General features: G+C 46.3%; 1 protein-coding gene across 1 annotated transcript in view; it reads left to right on the top strand.

The window, feature by feature from the left end:
* Positions 1–4,775: 4,775 nt before the first annotated feature.
* ZFYVE27 (zinc finger FYVE-type containing 27) overlaps positions 4,776–17,629 on the top strand; it is a 145,503-nt gene continuing 132,649 nt past the window's right edge. The window contains exon 1 of the mRNA XM_082267481.1: positions 4,776–4,853. The gene's annotated coding sequence lies outside the window, so the exon portion shown is untranslated. The remainder of the gene's footprint in view (positions 4,854–17,629) is intronic.

Raw genomic sequence — 17,629 nt, forward strand, 5'->3', positions numbered from 1 at the left:
CGGATCAAGTGTGGCCAAAACACCAGCCGATTGATCACCACATGCTTGACAAGGCATATGACGACCTGCCATGCAGTCCATTGGCAACAGCACCTGAAAGAGGCACCAGATCAAAACAAGCATACATCCCCTTGCTCCTCATCTGTGATCTCTAACCCTACTATACCTCATGCCTTCTAAAATACCAGCATTGAGAGGGATGATGGTATAGCAATGAGTGGCACAGAGACTTGCACCCAATCTGCTAGCAGTACACCACCGCTTGACTTGAGCAGCAGGCAAATTTCACTACCCCAGTATTTGAACCGTACAAAGAAATACTGTCCCAGCCACATGCTCAGCATCTTAATGTTACCTTTGCTAAATTGCTAGCTTTACAGTTAATGCCTTTTCAGCTGGTAGACTTGGCTCCCTTTCGCGAATTTGTGGAATGTGCTGCACCACGGTGGCAGGTCCCAAAAAGGCATTTCTTTTCGCATAAGGCCATTCCGGCTCTCTACCGTCATGTGGAAGGAAGTGTTTTGGCCTTGTTGGACAAAGCGGTCAGCAGGAAGGTGCACTCTTGGTCCAGCAGGCATGGACAGGGACGTTACATTTCTTTCACGGTGCACTGGGTAACTCTGCTGGCAGCTGGGAAGGATTCAGGACGGGGTTCGATCTTGCAGCTTTGTTTTGCCACCACGCCACCAAAAAGCTGGTGCTGGTTCTGCCATATATGGCTACTCCACCACCTCCTCCTCCATGTCCTCTTCTGCTCAATTCTCCTCTGCAGCAACAGTGCTCCCTAAGCGTTCAAGGGGCTATGCAAGCAGTCAGGCTAAAAGATGCCATGCTGTGCTTCCGTTGGTCTGTCTAGGGGATAGGAGTCAAACCGACGCAGAGATTCTGTCAGCTCTGCAGGGGCAGGCTCAGAGATGGTTGTCGCCATGACAGCTTGAGCCAGGAATGGTTGTAGGTGATAATGGCACTAACCTTCTCTGCACCCTCCGACAGCGACACTTGACACATGTTCCATGTTTGGCACATGTTCTGAATCTGGTGGTGCAGCATTTCTTGAGCATATACCCGGGCTTCCAAGATCTCCTGAGGCAGGCCAGGAAAGTCTGTGGCCATTTCCGCCATTCATTCAATGCCAGTGGTTGCTTATCTGACATTCAACGGGAATTCAACCTGCCCACCAACCGCCTCATTTGTGACATGCCCACCAGGTGAAACTCAACGTTGCCAATGTTGCAGCGGTTGCACACGCAACAGAGGGCCATCAATGAGTACTTGTGTGAGTATGGCACAAGGACAGGGTCAGGGGAGCTTGTTTTTTTTTCGCCACGCCGGTGGCTTTTGATAAAGGATGCATGCATCGTCCTGTCACCATTTGAGGAGGCCACAAGGATGGTGAGCCGGGACGATGCATACATCAGTGACACTATCCAGCTAGTCTACCTGCTGGAGCACACCCTGCATGGAATCATGGACAGGGCCTTTGAGGCAGAACAGCGGGAGGAAGAGGAGGACTTCCTTTCCTCACAATGCCCCCTTTATGCAGATATCATTCCTGCAGGGCCACAAAACTCACAGGAGGAAGAGGAGGATGAGGATTTCGGCAGCATGGATGTAGAGGAAGAGGATAGCATACAGCAGTCTTCAAGGGATGGTTTTGATTCCCCAGAAACCCCAGGAGTTGTACAAGGTTGAGGAGAGGTTCCTCCTGCTGACAATGTCATCCTTAGTGACCCAGAGGACTCGAAGCTCATGCCTCCTCCAACTTACGTTGCATGGGCTCCCTGATTCTGCAAAGCCTGCGAAAGGACCCGAGGATTTGTGTTATCAAGGAGAGGGATAATTACTGGTTGGCAACCCTTCTTGATCCACGTTACAAGGGTAAAGTTGCAGAGCTCATCCTGCCTTTGCAGAGGATGCAGAGGATGAAACATCTTGCGGAGGCCTTGAAAAAAAACTTGTGTACCACCTTTCCAGACACTGGGAGGTCAATATTCTCCAGACGAGCTGTGTTGCTTTTACGCCAAACATAACGTTTTGCATTGTTGTCAAAAAGTTTGATTTTGGTTTCATCTGACCAGAGCGCCTTCTTCCACATGTTTGGTGTCTCCCAGGTGGCTTGTGGCAAACTTTAAACGACACTTTTTATGGATATCTTTAAGAAATGGCTTTCTTCTTGCCACTCTTCCATAAAGGGCAGATTTGTGCAGTATACGACTGATTGTTGTCCTATGGACAGAGTCTCCCACCTCAGCTGTAGATCTCTGCAGTTCATCCAGAGTGATCATGGGCCTCTTGGCTGCATCTCTGATCAGTCTTCTCCTTGTATGAGCTGAAAGTTTAGAGGGACGGCCAGGTCTTTGTAGATTTACAGTGGTCTGATACTCCTTCCATTTCAATTTCGCTTGCACAGTGCTCCTTGGGATGTTTAAAGCTTGGGAAATCTTGTTGTATCCAAATCCGGCTTTAAACTTCTCCACAACAGTATCTCGGACCTGCCTGATGTGTTCCTTGTTCTTCATGATGCTCTCTGCGCTTTAAACGGACCTCTGAGACTATCACAGTGCAGGTGCATTTATACGGAGACTTGATTACACGCAGGTGGATTCTATTTATCATCATTAGTCATTTAGGTCAACATTGGATCATTCAGAGATCCTCACTGAACTTCTGGAGAGAGTTTGCTGCACTGAAAGTAAAGGGGCTGAATAATTTTGCACACCCAATTTTTCAGTTTTTTATTTGTTAAAAAAGTTTGAAATATCCAATAAATTTCATTCCACTTCATGATTGTGTCCCACTTGTTGATTCTTCACAAAAAATTACAGTTTTATATCTTTATGTTTGAAGCCTGAAATGTGGCAAAAGGTCGCAAAGTTCAAGGGGGCCGAATACTTTCACAAGGCACTGTATAAGAATATAGGACACAATGTAACATTGTCATTATATAAGAATATAGGATACAATGAAACATTATATTATATTAGGACACAATGTAACATTGTCATTATATTATAATATATTATTTGACACAATGTAAGAATGGAAATTTTCCCAGTCAGTGATCAGGAGATGGGGGAGGGTGATGATGGGACACGGGATGTAACATTGTGGCTCTCAGTTGCTTGGGTCCAGTGATCCCTGGAATGTAACATTGTCATTATATAAGATCATAGGATACAATGTAACATTGCCATTATATAAGATCATAGGATACAATGTAACATTGCCATTATATAGGATCATTCATAGGATACAATGTAACATTGTCATTATATAAGATCATAGGATACAATGTAACATTGTCATTATATAAGATCATAGGATACAATGTAACATTGTCATTATGTAAGATCATAGGATACAATGTAACATTGCCATTATATAATATCATAGGATACAATGTAACATTGCCATTATATAAGATCATAGGATACAATGTAACATTGCCATTATATAGGATCATTCATAGGATACAATGTAACATTGTCATTATATAAGATCATAGGATACAATGTAACATTGTCATTATATAAGATCATAGGATACAATGTAACATTGTCATTATGTAAGATCATAGGATACAATGTAACATTGCCATTATATAATATCATAGGATACAATGTAACATTGCCATTATATAAGATCATAGGATACAATGTAACATTGTTATTATATAAGATCATAGGATACAATGTAACATTGTTATTATATAAGATCATAGGATACAATGTAACATTGCCATTTTATAAGATCATAGGATACAATGTAACATTGCCATTATATAGGATCATTCATAGGATACAATGTAACATTGTCATTATATAAGATCATAGGATACAATGTAACATTGCCATTATATAAGATCATAGGATACAATGTAACATTGCCATTATATAGGATCATTCATAGGATACAATGTAACATTGTCATTATATAAGATCATAGGATACAATGTAACATTGTCATTATATAAGATCATAGGATACAATGTAACATTGTCATTATGTAAGATCATAGGATACAATGTAACATTGCCATTATATAATATCATAGGATACAATGTAACATTGCCATTATATAAGATCATAGGATACAATGTAACATTGTTATTATATAAGATCATAGGATACAATGTAACATTGTTATTATATAAGATCATAGGATACAATGTAACATTGCCATTTTATAAGATCATAGGATACAATGTAACATTGCCATTATATAAGATCATAGGATACAATGTAACATTGCCATTATATAGGATCATTCATAGGATACAATGTAACATTGTCATTATATAAGATCATAGGATACAATGTAACATTGTCATTATATAAGATCATAGGATACAATGTAACATTGCCATTATAGAAGATCATAGGATACAATGTAACATTGTTATTATATAAGATCATAGGATACAATGTAACATTGTCATTATGTAAGATCATAGGATACAATGTAACATCGTCATTATATTATAGGATACAATGTAACGTCGTCATTATATTATAGGATACAATGTAACATTGCAATGGAAAGTTTCCGCAGTCAGAGTGAGGAAAGGAGTAGAGGCAGTGAAGGGGTCACACAGGGGAGGGGGAGGGGTGATCGGAGGACATTACAATGTAACATTGTGGCTCTCAGTTGCTCGGGTCAGAGATCTCGGGAATGAAAAGCAGCAATGAAGGGGTTAAAGGCAGAACAGCTGACCCCGCCCACCCACACCGAGGATTTCCCAATGATAGCTCAGCAGACTCCTCCCATCCCTGCTCTTCCTGGTGACGTCACAATGACTCCAAACAGGAAGTGGTGTGAATGTAGAGACTGGAGAGAGGAGAGGATGTGAGAAGGTGAGAGAAACCCCAATATATCATCCTATATATACTGACAGCATGCTCCCAGTGTGGGGGGACCCCTCTGTCATCCTATATACAGCATGCTCCCAGTGTGTGGGGACCCCCTCTATCCTATATACAGCATGTTCCCAGTGTGTGGGGACCCCCTCTATCCTATATACAGCATGTTCCCATTGTGGGGGGAGGGATCCTCTGTCATCCTATATACAGCATGCTCCCAGTGTGGGGGGACCCCTCTGTCATCCTATATACAGCATGCTCCCAGTCCCCCTCTGTCATCCTATATACAGCATGCTCCCAGTGTGTGGGGACCCCCTCTATCCTATATACAGCATGTTCCCAGTGTGGGGGGAGGGATCCTCTGTCATCCTATATACAGCATGCTCCCAGTGTGGGGGGGACCCCCTCTATCCTATATACAGCATGCTCCCAGTGTGGGGGGGACCCCCTCTATCCTATATACAGCATGTTCCCAGTGTGGGGGGACCCCTCTATCCTATATACAGCATGCTCCCAGTGTGGGGGGGACCCCCTCTATCCTATATACAGCATGTTCCCAGTGTGGGGGGACCCCTCTATCCTATATACAGCATGCTCCCGGGGTGGGGGGAGGGATCCTCTGTCATCCTATATACAGCATGCTCCCAGTGTGGGGGGACCCCTCTGTCATCCTATATACAGCATGCTCCCAGTCCCCCTCTATCCTATATACAGCATGCTCCCAGTGTGGGGGACCCCTCTGTCATCTTATATACAGCATGCGGAGAGAGATCCTCTGTCATCCTATATACAGCATGCTCCCAGTGTGGGGGACCCCTATGCCATCTTATATACAGCATGCTCCCAGTGTGGGGGGACCCCTCTGTCATCTTATATACAGCATGCTCCCAGTGTGGGGGACCCCTCTGTCATCTTATATACAGCATGCTCCCAGTGTGGGGGACCCCTATGTCATCTTATATACAGCATGCTCCCAGTGTGGGGGGACCCCTATGTCATCTTATATACAGCATGCTCCCAGTGTGGGGGACCCCTATGTCATCTTATATACAGCATGCTCCCAGTGTGGGGGACCCCTATGTCATCTTATATACAGCATGCTCCCAGTGTGGGGGACCCCTATGTCATCTTATATACAGCATGCTCCCAGTGTGGGGGGACCCCTCTGTCATCTTATATACAGCATGCGGAGAGAGATCCTCTGTCATCCTATATACAGCATGCTCCCAGTGTGGGGGGGAGACCCCCTCTGTCATCCTATATACAGCATGCTCCCAGTGTGGGGGTACCCCTCTGTCATCTTATATAAAGCATGTTCTCAGTGTGGGGGGTCCCCTCTGTCGTCGTATATACAGAGCAGCATGCTCCCAGTGTTAGGTGTGAGAGATCCACTGTCATCATATTTACAGAGCAGCATGTTCCCAGTGTTGGGGGGGGGGGTGAGAGATCCACTGTCATTATATATACAGAGCAGCATGCTCCCAGTGTTGGGGGGGGTGAGAGATCCTCTATCATCGTGTATACAGAGCAGCATGCTCCCAGTGTTTTGGGGGGGTGAGAGATCCTCTATTGTCATGTATACAGAGCAGCATGCTCCCAGTGTTGGGGGGGGGAGGGGTGAGAGATCCTCTATCATCATATATACAGAGCAGCATGCTCCCAGTGTTGGGGGGGTGAGAGATCCTCTATCATCATGTATACAGAGCAGCATGCTCCCAGCGTTGGGGGGGGGGGGGGGGAGGTGAGAGATCCACTATCATCATATATACAGAGCAGCATTCTCCCAGCGTTGGGGGGGGGGGGGAGGTGAGAGATCCACTATCATCATATATACAGAGCAGCATGCTCCCAGCGTTGGGGGGGGGGGGGGTGAGAGATCCACTATCATCATATATACAGAGCAGCATGCTCCCAGCGTTGGGGGGGGGGGGGTGAGAGATCCACTATCATCATATATACAGAGCAGCATGCTCCCAGCGTTGGGGGGGGGGGGGGTGAGAGATCCACTATCATCATATATACAGAGCAGCATGCTCCCAGTGCTGTTCCTTTTCTAGTGACAACTCAAAGCTTTGGGTTTTATCTTGTGTTTAGACCCAGCTGGTGACCGCCATCGGAAGCAGGGATAAGCATTTTGAGGCTTGGATCCAAACCCAAATGTGTGGGACCGCCACCTGTGCAGGCCAATCATCTGCTGCCGTTCTGGGTGGCTGTGTGATGGGGAATGCCTTTGCCGCATGTGATTGGCCTGTACGGGTGACCGCTTTCTGGTGGCCTCACATGTGGGTGGGTTAAACTGAACATGAACATTTGAGGTCCCCAAGGTGATAATGAAATCTTAGGGCCCCCCCCACTGCAAAATACTTTGGTCCCCAAGGTGATAAAAATAAAATTAAATAAAAAGTGTAAAAATTAAACTTACAAGTAAAATGTTGTCTGTGCTACAAATGTTACATATCGCTGTGTGGTGGGAAATGCCCTCGCCGCATGTGATTGGCCTGCACAGGTGACCGCTTTCTGGTGGGCTCACATGTGGGTTGGGATCCTGGTCCCGACACGTCCGAGCTCATTACTAATCGGGACAGAGGGTTAATTTCCCTGATTGAGACACAGTCAGCAAACAAAAACCTGGCAGGGACGTAACCCCGACTATACCAAAAAATAAAATAAAAAGTTTGTGCTTTAAATTGTATGTAAACCCCCGAAAATGAACATCTGAGGACCCCCCCCACTGCAAAATACTTTGGTCCCCAAGGTAATAATAGTAAAATTAAATAAAAAGTGTAAAAATTAAAGTTACACACAAGTAAACTTTTAATTTCGCTACAAACATTACATATCGCTGTGTGGTGGGAAATGCCCTTACCGCATGTGATTGGTCTGTACAGGTGACCGCTTTCTGGTGGGCTCACATGTAGATTGGGATCCTGGTCCCGACATGTCCGAGCTCATCATTTATTGGGACAGAGGGTTAATTTCCCTGATTGGGACACAGTCAGCAATTAAAACCTGGCAGGGACTTAATCCCGACCATACCCCCCCAAAAAAAAAAATGTTTAAATTGTATGTAAACCTCCGAAAATGAAATCTGAGGACCCCCCCCCACTGCAAAATACTTTGGTCCCCAAGGTGATAAAAGTAAAATTAAATAAAAAAATTTAAAAATTAATGTTACAAGTAAAATGTTGATTGCGCTACAAACGTTGCATATCGCCACGCTCACCGGAGTGAAATCTATCATTCTAGCGCCATTGTTCCCAGGTCAACTCTAAACCAATGCATTTTATGCTCCATTCACACTTCGCAATTTGGACTAACAAGGGGAATCGCCAATATTCCACCCGCAATTCCAAATCATGTGGCAATTGCGGCATGCCGCACATTCAGAATGGCACTTTCATTTAATGGCAACCCCAAGTGTGATGTGATTCTGCTGCGATTGTCACATAACAGAATCACGCATCGATTACGCTTATTTTAAAAATTGCGTGAAGCCGGAGCTTCTTTTTGGAAGACAGCCCATTGAAGCTGAATCGCGTGAGAATTGAGCTTCGAAAATCGTGTGGCGGAAACGCTCATTCCCGCCATGCAATATGTGCTCAGGGCCCTAAAGCGTGGCCTATAGAAAATATAGGGTACTGAAGTTCCTAGGCACCCAATTTTAACCACTTCAGCTCTGGAAGATTTTACCCCCTTCATAACGGGGCATTTTTTTTCTATTCAGCACTGCGCTACTTTAAACAGGCAATTGTGCGTTCATGCACCGCTGTACCCAAATTAAATTTATATAATTTTTTTTTTTTTTTTTTACACAGATAGAGCTTTCTTTTGGTGGTATTTGATCTTCTCTGCGGTTTTTATGTTTTATTTTATAAACAAAATAATACTAAAACTTTTGACAAAAAAATTTTCTATTTCTGTTATAAAATCTAATTTCTTCATACATTTTGGCAAAAATATATTCTGCTACGTCTGCTTTGGTAAAATAAAAATCCCAATAAGTTGAATATTGATTGGTTTGTGTGAAAATTATAGGATCTACAAACTTATGGGATATACAGTATATGTGAAAATTTATAAAAAAAAAAATAAAAATAGTAATTTTTTTTTGTCACAATTTTTTTAAAAATTAAGAAATTTAAAGGTGTTTTTTTTTTTTTTTTTTTTTTTACAATTGTTTTTACATACTTTCATCAGTGCAGTACAGCGTCATCATAGAACTGGCATGGTGGTGATCAGACAAGTGACTGGTGACAGTATGTGTAAAAAAAAAAAAAAAAACGTTTTGATTTTTTTTATCTATTTTTTTTTTCTTCTACGTTTTTTTTTTTTTTTTTTTTTTTTTTTTTTTTAATGCACTGTGACCAGAGCAATATAGTAACCTTGTACTACTCTGGGACGGTGACCAAGATTTTTTTTTTTTTTTTATTTCTCTGTTCTAAACAACAATTTTTTCCTCTGAATTAAATCCCTTCATTCAATGTGTACTATTATGATTAGCTGTGATTGGCCACAGCTAATCACATGGTACAGATGTTAATATCATGTGACATAAAATATCGTAACGACCTCTATTTTATTCTCCAGGGTGTCTGCTTTCGGAAAATATATCATGTTTTGGGGGGAGGCTGGGGGTGTTATAATAATAAAAATAAAATATTTTAAAAATTGCATAACACCCCCAGCCTCCCCCCAAAACATGGTATATTTTCCGAAAGCAGACACCCTGGAGAATAAAATAGTGATCGTTCCGATATTTTATGTCACATGATATTAACACAACGAGTTATGAAATGCAAATTTTCAGTTATAAAACCACGCTAAAAGGTGATTTTAGTGCAAACACAAAAATATTTTGCTTGAATTCTTTTAAGTAAAATATAAAAGATGAAGTTGTGACGAGTAAATAGATACCCAACATGTCCAGCCTTAAAATTGAGCGCCCAAAAAACAGCGCCGATGTAAACAAAATTTTCCATAGGTGCTGCTAAAATTTGCTGCCAGAGCGATTTTTGGAGTTTTTTGCACACATATTTGAAAAAATAATAATAATAAATATAATAATAAAAATAAAATATTTTAAAAATTGCATATTATATTTATTATTATTATTATTTTTTCAAATATGTGTGCAAAAAACTCCAAAAATCGCTCTGGCAGAAAATTTTGGGTGCATGGGCGTTGTTTTTTGGGCGCCCAATTTTAAGGCTTGACAAGGTATCTATTTACTGGGCACAACCTAATATTTTATATTTTACCTAAAAAAAAAAAAATTCAAGTAAAATAATTGTTCACACTAAAAATGACCTTTTAGCATATTTTTATAACTGAAAATTTGCATTTCATAACTCGTTGTGTTAATATCATGTGGCATAAAATATTGGAACGACCACTATTTTATTCTCCAGGATCTCTGCTTTCAGAAAATATCATGTTTGGGAATGTTTTACCTAATTTAAAGGCCTAAAAGGATTTTTGTTAACCACTTCCTTACTGCTGGATGTCATATGACGTCCTGGGCTTTAAATGGGGATATCTGAATGATGGGTGCAGCTGCAGGCATCATTCAGATAGCGTTTTTTTTTCAGCCGGCGATTTCCTTCACCATAAGAACAATCATAGCGGCTTTTCAGCTGCTTGATCATCCTTGCAGGCGGCAGGAGGGGACTTCCCGCCGCCCTCCAGTGCTTCTACCAGCTCGCCCGTGCGATCGGCAAGCCAGAGAAGGAATCGGCCGCCGGCGGAAGTGTCATCATAGAGACTGTGAGGACCAGATGGTCCCTGCAAGTCTCTATGACTCTGAGGCCTGGGCCAACGTGATGACATCACGGCTGGCCTGGCAGTTTTCATTACTGCACTGATCTCGGCTAAATAGCCGAGATTATGTTTTTTTTTTTATTTTTTTTATTTCAGGCTTTATAGCCTGTAGGAGAGATCTGAGATCTTATTGACTCCAGATCTCCCTATAAAGAGGACCTGTCATTCACTGATCCTATAGACATGTTTACATGCCTTGTAATAGGAATAAAAGTGATAAAAAAAAAAAAAAAAATTAAGGGAAAGTGTAAAAAAATAAAATAAACAAAAAAATTTAAAGGGAAAGTGTAAAAAAAATAAATAAAAATGAAATGAACAATTAAAAAAAAAATTATAGGGAAATTATAAAAAATAAAATAAACAATTAAAAAAAAATTAAAGGTGAAGTGTAATAAAAATGAAATAAACAATTAAAAATTATAGGGAAATTGTAAAAAAAAAATTAATAAAATAAACAACAAAAAATTAAAGGGAAAGTGTAAAATAAATAAATAAATAATAAAATAAACAATTAAAATAAAAAAAATTTAATGGGAAAGTGTAAAAATAAACAGATAAAAAAAAAAAAAAATTGAAAGTGCCCTCTTCCCCACGTGCTTGCTCATCACGGCCACATATGTAAACGGCGTTCAATCCATACAGAGCAATAATTCTAGCCCAAGACCTCCACTGTAACTCTAAACTGGTAACCTGTAAAAAAATGTTAAAGCGTCGCCTGTAGAAGTACTGAAGTTTGGCGTCATTCCACGAGCGCGCAATTTTAAAGAGCTACATGTTGGGTATCTATTTACCTAGCGTAACATCATCTTTTATATTTTACAAAAAAATTGGGCTAACTTTTTAGTGTTTGTTATTTTAGTTTATTTTTTTCCTTTTAATTCATGAAACCATTTTTTTTCCAAAAAAAAAAAGTTTGAAAAATTTCTGCGCAAATACCGTGTGACATAAAAAAAAATGCAATGACCCCCATTTTATTCCCTAGGGTGTCTGCTAAAAAAAAAATATTTTATATATATATATGTTTGGGGGTTCTGAGTAATTTTCTAGCAAAAAAATTATGATTTTTACATGTAGGAGAGGAGTGCCAGAAATTGCGGGGTATGGAAGTGGTTAAAATATGTGTAAGAAAACGCCTCCAGCAGTGAAAGGGTTGTGGCACACGGATGTGTTGTATGTTCGGGGTCAGCTGTCTTGGCACGCGACGGGCTCAGCGCGGCTGTCAGGTGGGACGGGATGAAGCATGTGATCGCACCTCCTGTACACACAGGGGAGGAGAGCGCATCGCACTATTGTATGGAGCTGTTCAACCGTCCTTGTGTATATGGGGAGGGGGGGTGTGTGTTTACTTTTCCCAGTTCAGCATGGGGGGGGGGTGTTTACTTTTCCCAGTTCAGCATGGGGGGGTGTTTACTTTTCCCAGTTCGGCACGAGGTGGGGGGGGGGGGGGGTTACTTTTCCCAGTTCGGCACGAGGGGGGGGGGGTGTTTACTTTTCCCAGTTCAGCACTAGGCTGGTGTGACTGGTGTGCTGAGCGGAGGATGATCCATTGTCTGTCTGGAAGGACCGCATTCCACACATACAGTACAAAGAATGGCAGGAACGCCGCTACTAATAGTTACTTTGTAGCGGTACCGACATCATATGATAGAATGAGGACAGAGATCCTTCAGATGTTTACCTTTTGAAGTGTTGGCGTCCCAGAATGGGCGTACTCCACTGTGCCCTCTATGCTGTGCCCCGTATTCTGTGCTCCATACTCCTATATAAGACTGAGGGGGGGGGGGGGCACAGGTCAGATCTAAGACTAAAAGGGAGGCCAGGGGTCAGACAGAAGACTGAAGGGAGGCCAGAGGTCAGACAGAAGACTGAAGGGAGGCCAGGGGTCAGACAGAAGACTGAAGGGAGGCCAGGGGTCAGACAGAAGACTGAAGGGAGGGCAGGGGTCAGACAGAGGACTGAAGGGAGGCCAGGGGTCAGACAGAAGACTGAAGGGAGGGCAGGGGTCAGACAGAGGACTGAAGGGAGGCCAGGGGTCAGACAGAGGACTGAAGGGAGGCCAGGGGTCAGACAGAGGACTGAAGGGAGGCCAGGGGTCAGACAGAGGACTGAAGGGAGGCCAGGGGTCAGACAGAGGACTGAAGGGAGGCCAGGGGTCAGACAGAGGACTGAAGGGAGGCCAGGGGTCAGACAGAGGACTGAAGGGAGGCCAGGGGTCAGACAGAGGACTGAAGGGAGGCCAGGGGTCAGACAGAGGACTGAAGGGAGGCCAGGGGTCAGACAGAGGACTGAAGGGAGGCCAGGGGTCAGACAGAGGACTGAAGGGACGCCAGGGGTCAGACAGAGGACTGAAGGGACGCCAGGGGTCAGACAGAGGACTGAAGGGAGGCCAGGGGTCAGACAGAGGACTGAAGGGAGGGCAGGGGTCAGACAGAGGACTGAAGGGAGGGCAGGGGTCAGACAGAGGACTGAAGGGAGGGCAGGGGTCAGACAGAAGACTGAAGGGAGGCCAGGGGTCAGACAGAAGACTGAAGGGGGGTCAGACAGAAGACTGAAGGGAGGCCAGGGGTCAGACAGAGGACTGAAGGGAGGGCAGGGGTCAGACAGAGGACTGAAGGGAGGCCAGGGGTCAGACAGAAGACTGAAGGGAGGCCAGGGGTCAGACAGAAAACTGAAGGGAGGCCAGGGGTCAGACAGAGGACTGAAGGGAGGGCAGGGGTCAGACAGAGGACTGAAGGGAGGGCAGGGGTCAGACAGAGGACTGAAGGGAGGCCAGGGGTCAGACAGAGGACTGAAGGGAGGCCAGGGGTCAGACAGAGGACTGAAGGGAGGCCAGGGGTCAGACAGAGGACTGAAGGGAGGCCAGGGGTCAGACAGAGGACTGAAGGGAGGCCAGGGGTCAGACAGAGGACTGAAGGGAGGCCAGGGGTCAGACAGAGGACTGAAGGGAGGCCAGGGGTCAGACAGAGGACTATAGGGAGGCCAGGGGTCAGACAGAGGACTGAAGGGAGGGCAGGGGTCAGACAGAGGACTGAAGGGAGGGCAGGGGTCAGACAGAGGACTGAAGGGAGGGCAGGGGTCAGACAGAGGACTGAAGGGAGGGCAGGGGTCAGACAGAGGACTGAAGGGAGGGCAGGGGTCAGACAGAAGACTAAAAGGGAGGCCAGGGGTCAGACAGAAGACTGAAGGGAGGCCAGGGGTCAGACAGAGGACTGAAGGGAGGCCAGGGGTCAGACAGAGGACTGAAGGGAGGCCAGGGGTCAGACAGAGGACTGAAGGGAGGCCAGGGGTCAGACAGAGGACTGAAGGGAGGCCAGGGGTCAGACAGAGGACTGAAGGGAGGCCAGGGGTCAGACAGAGGACTGAAGGGAGGCCAGGGGTCAGACAGAGGACTGAAGGGAGGCCAGGGGTCAGACAGAGGACTGAAGGGAGGCCAGGGGTCAGACAGAGGACTGAAGGGAGGCCAGGGGTCAGACAGAGGACTGAAGGGAGGCCAGGGGTCAGACAGAGGACTGAAGGGAGGCCAGGGGTCAGACAGAGGACTGAAGGGAGGCCAGGGGTCAGACAGAGGACTGAAGGGAGGCCAGGGGTCAGACAGAGGACTGAAGGGAGGCCAGGGGTCAGACAGAGGACTGAAGGGAGGCCAGGGGTCAGACAGAGGACTGAAGGGAGGCCAGGGGTCAGACAGAGGACTGAAGGGAGGCCAGGGGTCAGACAGAGGACTGAAGGGAGGCCAGGGGTCAGACAGAGGACTGAAGGGAGGCCAGGGGTCAGACAGAGGACTGAAGGGAGGCCAGGGGTCAGACAGAGGACTGAAGGGAGGGCAGGGGTCAGACAGAAGACTGAAGGGAGGCCAGGGGTCAGACAGAAGACTGAAGGGGGGTCAGACAGAAGACTGAAGGGAGGCCAGGGGTCAGACAGAGGACTGAAGGGAGGGCAGGGGTCAGACAGAGGACTGAAGGGAGGCCAGGGGTCAGACAGAAGACTGAAGGGAGGCCAGGGGTCAGACAGAAAACTGAAGGGAGGCCAGGGGTCAGACAGAGGACTGAAGGGAGGGCAGGGGTCAGACAGAGGACTGAAGGGAGGGCAGGGGTCAGACAGAGGACTGAAGGGAGGCCAGGGGTCAGACAGAGGACTGAAGGGAGGCCAGGGGTCAGACAGAGGACTGAAGGGAGGCCAGGGGTCAGACAGAGGACTGAAGGGAGGCCAGGGGTCAGACAGAGGACTGAAGGGAGGCCAGGGGTCAGACAGAGGACTGAAGGGAGGCCAGGGGTCAGACAGAGGACTATAGGGAGGCCAGGGGTCAGACAGAGGACTGAAGGGAGGGCAGGGGTCAGACAGAGGACTGAAGGGAGGGCAGGGGTCAGACAGAGGACTGAAGGGAGGGCAGGGGTCAGACAGAGGACTGAAGGGAGGGCAGGGGTCAGACAGAGGACTGAAGGGAGGGCAGGGGTCAGACAGAAGACTAAAAGGGAGGCCAGGGGTCAGACAGAAGACTGAAGGGAGGCCAGGGGTCAGACAGAGGACTGAAGGGAGGCCAGGGGTCAGACAGAGGACTGAAGGGAGGCCAGGGGTCAGACAGAGGACTGAAGGGAGGCCAGGGGTCAGACAGAGGACTGAAGGGAGGCCAGGGGTCAGACAGAGGACTGAAGGGAGGCCAGGGGTCAGACAGAGGACTGAAGGGAGGCCAGGGGTCAGACAGAGGACTGAAGGGAGGCCAGGGGTCAGACAGAGGACTGAAGGGAGGCCAGGGGTCAGACAGAGGACTGAAGGGAGGCCAGGGGTCAGACAGAGGACTGAAGGGAGGCCAGGGGTCAGACAGAGGACTGAAGGGAGGCCAGGGGTCAGACAGAGGACTGAAGGGAGGCCAGGGGTCAGACAGAGGACTGAAGGGAGGCCAGGGGTCAGACAGAGGACTGAAGGGAGGCCAGGGGTCAGACAGAGGACTGAAGGGAGGCCAGGGGTCAGACAGAGGACTGAAGGGAGGCCAGGGGTCAGACACAAGACTGAATGGAGGATTGGAAGTCAGGGAATGTTATTAATAAAACAGAAGAAGTAGTTGTTGCTTTGAACCCATGTGCCACAAACCTTGTATCCTGCCCCTCTATCCTCCCCCTCTGTTGCACCTGTATGTTGCCCCTGTATGTTACTCCGCCCCGTTGCTCCTGTTACCTGTATCTGTTGTCCAACCTCCCCTCTCTGCCCCCCCCCCTGTTTCCTGTATCTATTGCTCCCTATCTGTTGCCCCTCTGTTAACTGTATATGTTACCCCTCTCTGTCGCCCTCTCGTTCTCTGTTGCCTTTCTGTTACCTGTATATGTTACCACTCTCTGTGGCCCCCTTGTCTGTTGCTACTGTCTCTTTTGCCCCTGTATGTTGCTCATATCTGTTGCGCCTGTATGTTGGCTCCCTTCTCTGTAGCATCTGTATGTTGGCCCCCCTCTCTGTAGCCCCTGTATTTTGCTCTCCTCTCTGTTGCCCCTCTGGTATCTCTTGGCCCTGCATGTTGCCTCCCTCTCTTTTGCCCCTCTGTTAGCTGTATTGGTTGCCCCTCTCTCTCTGTTGCCCCTCTGTTAGCTCTTGCCCATGCATGTTGTCCCCCTCTGTTGCCTGTGTTTGTTTCCCTCTTCTTTGTTGCCCCTCTGTTACCTGTATCTGTTGCCCCCCTCTCTGTTGCCCCTCTGCTATCTCTTGCCTCTCTGTTATCTCTTGCCTCTGCATGTTGCCCCTCTCTATGTTGCCTGTATCTGTTGCCCCTCTGTTATCTGTTGCCCCTGCATGTTGCATCTCCCTCTCTGTTGCCTCTATCTGTTGCCCCTCTATCTGTTGCTCGTATCTGTTGCCTCTCTGTTTCCTGTTTCTGTTGCCCTTGTATATGTTGCCCCTTTGGTATCGGTTGCCCCCCCCTCTCTGTTGCCCCTCTCTCTGTTGCTCATATCTGTTGCCCCCCTGTTACCTGTATCTGTTGCCCATGTATGTTACCCCTCTCTGTTGCCCTTGTATATATTGCCCCCCCGTTATCTGTTGCTATTCTCTGTTGCTCGTATCTGTTGCCCATGTATGTTACCCATCTCTTGCCCTTGTATATGTTGCCCCTCTGTTATCTGTTACCCCTCTCTCTGTATCTGTTGCCCCCCTCTCTGTTTATATCTGGTGCCTCATTGTTACCTGCATCTGTTGCCCATGTATATATTGCCCCTCTGTTTTCTGTTGGCCCCCCCTCTCTCTGTTGCTCGTATCTGTTGCCCATGTATGTTACCCCTTTCTGTTGCCCTTGTATATATATATATTGCCCCTCTGTTATCAGTTGCCCATGTATGTTACCCCTCTTTGTTGCCCTTGTATATGTTGCCCTTCTCTCTGTTGCCCCCCCCCCCCCTCTCTGTTGCTCGTATCTGTTGCCCATGTATGTTACCCCTGTATATGTTGCCTTTCTCTCTGTTGCTCATATCTGTTGCCCATGTATGTTACCCCTTTTTGTTGCCCTTGTATATGTTGCCCTTGTATATGTTGCCCTTGTATATGTTGCCCTTGTATATGTTGCCCTTGTATATGTTGCCCTTGTATATGTTGCCCTTGTATATGTTGCCCTTGTATATGTTGCCCTTGTATATGTTGCCCTTGTATATGTTGCCCTTGTATATGTTGCCCTTGTATATGTTGCCCTTGTATATGTTGCCCTTGTATATGTTGCCCTTGTATATGTTGCCCTTGTATATGTTGCCCCCCCCCTCTGTTGCTCGTATCTGTTGCCCATGTATGTTACCCCTCTTTGTTGCCCTTGTATATGTTGCCTTTCTCTCTGTTGCCCGCCTCTCTGTTGCTCGTATCTGTTGCCCATGTATGTTACCCCTCTCTGTTGCCTTTGTATATGTTGCCCCTCTGTTATCTGTTGCCCCCCTCTTTGTTGCCCTTGTATATGTTGCCCTTCTCTCTGTTGCCCCCCCCTCTGTTGC

This window comes from Pelophylax lessonae (genome assembly GCF_965119305.1).
Source record: "Pelophylax lessonae genome assembly, chromosome: 9".
Lineage (NCBI taxonomy): Eukaryota > Metazoa > Chordata > Amphibia > Anura > Ranidae > Pelophylax > Pelophylax lessonae.